The sequence below is a fragment of the Schistocerca piceifrons genome, chromosome X (assembly GCF_021461385.2).
Source record: "Schistocerca piceifrons isolate TAMUIC-IGC-003096 chromosome X, iqSchPice1.1, whole genome shotgun sequence".
NCBI lineage: Eukaryota > Metazoa > Arthropoda > Insecta > Orthoptera > Acrididae > Schistocerca > Schistocerca piceifrons.
The window spans coordinates 188,087,134-188,091,692 of NC_060149.1; the positions used below are offsets into that span (position 1 = coordinate 188,087,134).

Sequence of the window (4,559 nt, forward strand, 5' to 3'; positions counted from 1 at the left end):
TCGTCAGCCGTTACAGGAAGGAGATGGCGGTGCAGACGCGGGCTCCCGGGCCATACACTGACGGCTAGCACCATCTATAGGGAAATTCCGGTTTCAGACTTGTACACCTGGTAGAGTGTATATCCAATCCCTACATAAGTTGAGCAGCTGCAAACCATTGCTGGGTTCGCTAGTATCAATGGTAAAGTCTATTTTTAAGACAGCTTCATCAGGCGAGTTTCTTGCACTAGAAGAAAATAGAGCTCACGCAATAAAATTTTCACCATTGAATACTACGGGCAACGGCCTTGCCGCAGTGGATACACCGGTTCCCGTGAGATCACCGAAGTTAAGCGCTGTCGGGCGTGGCCGGCACTTGGATGGGTGACCATCCGGGCCGCCATGCGCTGTTGCCGTTTTCCGGGGTGCACTCAGCCTCGTGATGCCAATTGGGGAGCTACTCAACCGAACAGTAGCGTCTCCAGCCATAGAAAACCATCGTAACAACCGGTAGAGCGGTGTGCTGGCCACACACCCCTCCTATCCGCATCCTCATTGTGGATGACACGGCGGTCGGATGGTCCCTATGGGCCACTTGTGGCCTGAAGATGGAGTGCTTATTCAATACTACACAATAGTTCAAAAAAATACGAGGGTCATTCAATAATTAAAGAGACAAATTAGTCTGGAGAAAAAAGCGTTTATTTTCACAAAACAATACTTTTTCTACTTTCCAACATTATCCCCTTGAACATTTGTGCACTTGTTCCAACGGGCTACAAGCTTTTTTATTCCGGCTGCAAAGAACTCTTTATCTTGTTGTTTGAACCAATTTCCCGGAAACGATTTCACGTCCTCGTTGTCCTAGAACCTCTTCCCACGTAATGCCTCCTTCAGTGCACCAAACAAATAGAAATCACTTGATGCTAAATCATGACTGTGACGGGGATGAGGCAGTACTTCCCAGCCCACTTTGTCGACGGTTTCACGGATTATGAGGACGTGCGTTGTCTTGCTGGAGAATCACACATCTCCTCTGAGATCCACGACGTCTCTCTCTCATGGCTGGCTTCACCTTGTTTAAAAGCAAATCCGAGTAGTATTGGCTGTTCATTGTACGCTGCTCTTCGAGATAATCACAAAAAACTGGATCTTCAGACCGTCAAAGTGACTCTTCCTGCTGATGCTTGGATTTTGAATTTTTTCTTGACAAGTTAATTGGTGTGCTTCCACTCCATGCTTTGTCTTTTTGATTCTGGCTCGTAATAGTGAACCCAAGTTTCATCACAAGTTAAAATTTTGTTAGGGAAGTGCTAACACTCCCTTTCATAACGTTCCTTTAGCTCTATGCACACTCTCAACCTTATTTCCTTGTGTAGCCGCGTCAACTCCTTTGGGACTCATATTGCACATGTTTTGCCGTACTTCATCTTGTTACTGATAAAGTTATGAACTGTACCAGTACTAACTTGAACCTTATCAACTATCATTTACACGGTCACACGGCGGTCGGCACGAATATAATCAATTCGACTTTCAAGTGAGGGAGCTGAAACTGCAACTGGTCGGCCAGAACGGTGTTCGTTAGTCACTGAGTCACGACCAATTTTGAACTGCTCTACCCACTTATAAAAATTTTCACGATTCGTACAATCTTCGCCATAAACTTAAGACATTCTACAATATAAATTCAATGGTCTCTCGCTTTCAGCAAGTAAAAAACGACTAACAGAACGTTGTTCAACTAATGTGGACGTTCCAAGCGGAATCGTCATCTTGAAATGTATATATATATATATATATATATATATATATAAAGAAAACAATGTTGATACATCAGCAGATCATCAGGGCTAATCCCAGTGATGCCAACTTAAAGCCATAAAAGTAACAAACTAGCCCTACTAACAGTTTTTTCCCCAGATCAATTACACTACTGGAAATTAAAATTGCTGCACCGCGAAGATAACGTGCTACAGCCGCGAAATTTAACCAACGGGAAGAAGATGCTCTGATATGCAAATCATTAGCTTTTCAGAGCGTTCACACAAGGTTGGCGCCGGTGGCGACACCTACAACGTGCTGACATGAGGCAAGTTTCCAACCGATTTCTCATACACAAACAGCAGTTGACCGGAGTTGCCTGGTGAAACGATGCTGTGATGCCTCGTGTTAAGGAGGAGAAATGCATACCATCACGTTTACAATTTTGATAAAGGTCGGATTGTAACCTATCGCGATTGCGGTTTATCGTATCGCGACATTGCTGCTCGCATTGGTCGAGATCCAATGACTGTTAGCAGAATATGAAATCGGTGGGTTCAGGAGGGTATACGGAACGCCGTGCTGGATCCCAACGGCCTCGTATCACTAGCAGTCGAGATGACGGACATCTTATCCGCATGGCTGTAACGGATCGTGCAGCCACGTCTCGATCCCTGTGTCAACACATGGGGGCGTTTGCAAGACAACAACCATCTGCACGAACAGTTCGACGACGTTTGCAGCAGCATGGACTATCAGATCGGAGACCATGGCTGCGGTTACCCTTGACGCTGCATCACAGACATCGCCTGTGATGGTGTACTCAACGACGAACCTGGGTGCACGAATGGCAAAACGTCATATTTTCGGATGAATCCAGGTTCCGTTTACAGCATCATGATGGTCGCATCCGTGTTTGGCGACATCGCGGTGAACGCACATTGGAAGCGTGTATTTGTCATCGCCATACTGGCGTATCCACTGGCGTGATGGTATGGGGTGCCATTGGTTACACGTCTCGGTCACCTCTTGTTCGCATTGACGGCACTTTGAACAGTGGACGTTACATTTCAGATGTGTTACGACCCTTGGCTCTACCCTCCATTCGATCCCTCCGAAACCCTACATTTCAGCAGGATAGTGCACGACCGCATGTTGCAGTTCCTGTGCGGGCCTTTCTGGATACAGAAAATGTTCGAATGCTGCCCTGGCCAGCACATTCTCCAGATCTCTCAGCAATTGAAAACGTCTTGTCAATGGTGGCCGAGCAACTGGCTCGTCACAATACGCCAGTCACTACTCTTGATGAACTGTGATATCGTGTTGAAGCTGTATGGGCAGCTGTACCTGTACACGCCATCCAATCTCTGTTTGACTCAATGCCCAGGCGTAACAAGGCCGTTATTATGGCTAGAGGTGGTTGTTCTGGGTACTGATTTCTCAGGATCTATGCACCCAAATTGCGTGAAAATGTAATCACATGTCAGTTCTAGCATAATATATTTGTCCAATGAATACCCGTTTATCATCTGCGTTTCTTCTTGGTTTAGCAACTTTAATGGCCAGTAGTGTAGTCTCTTTAATTACTGAATGGCCCTCGTAGTTAAAAACACGAGTTAGCCGGTTTTCTTTCTCGGTTCAATTTAAAAAAAGCTATTTTGGGTGTGTTATCGCCCCACAGCGCAAAACGTACGGCACTGCCTCGTACCGAAAAGTATTTCGCCGAAATGTCGGGTCTGGTGTAGATGAGGGCGTGCCAGTACTCGGCAGGTGGCTTCAAGCTGAGCGCATAAGGGGTGTGACATACGCCCGTGGAGGGGTGGACCTGCCGGCACCAGATGAGGACGTATTTCATAGCGGCGGCAGCTGGCGCCCTTAAAATCCGAAACCGAATTTCGCGGGCCGCGCGCTAACTTGTGACAAATTTCCATTCGGCGCGGCGGAGCACGCGTCGGACGGATTCAATTGCGCAGCCGTCGGGGCTGACGTTGTGTTGGTCAGTTATGAGAGGAGCGGGCGGGAGAATTGGGTGTGCGGTTATTTTGGCGGCGCGAGGACCGCGCGGAAGGCCCGCTGGATCAATAGTCCGCCGCTCGGCTCCCGCGCTCTCATCTGGCGCCCTGCACCTCCTAAGGCGCCACCCCAAAACACTTGCCTCCTTCATCACAACGGCCCTCACCACACCACAGCCCCCCACCACCCTCTCTTTCCACCGCCAGCGGCAGCGTCTTCGTGAAGAGGGATCGCCCGGATTTGGGCTGGAGACGATATACAAACAACAGCAGACGATATCCCGTTACATATACTGCTAATCAATATCTCGAGCCAGCTCGCTCACCAACGAGTAATTTATGTTAATCGCCTGAGCTACAAAAAGGATTATAAATTTTACAGTGTAATAAAAGAATTTGCTGACCTGTTACTTAGTACTTTCATATTCCACGGATCATTTGCACGATAAACCATAATGATGCAGAACGAGTCATTTTAAATTCATATCACAAATTATTCTTTAAATACCCCTATATACTGATTGTAGGCAAGTTTTTTCAAAATTGTGCAAATGGCTCTGAGCACTATGGAACTTAACTTCTGAGGTCATCAGTCCCCTAGAACTTAGAACTACTTAAACTTAACTAACCTAAGGACATGCCCGAGACAGCATTCGAACCTACGACCGCAGCAGCATTGCGGTTCCGGACTGAAGCGCCTAGAACCGCTCGGTCACTTCGGCCGCCTCAATTTTTTTTAATATAAAAAACCTAGACATACAGAAGTGAATTAGTAATTCCTACCCTACCACTTTTTACACATTA

General features: G+C 46.9%; 1 pseudogene; it reads left to right on the forward strand.

The window, feature by feature from the left end:
* Positions 1–277: 277 nt before the first annotated feature.
* LOC124723456 lies at positions 278–395 on the forward strand (annotated as a pseudogene).
* The last annotated feature ends 4,164 nt before the right edge of the window (positions 396–4,559 follow it).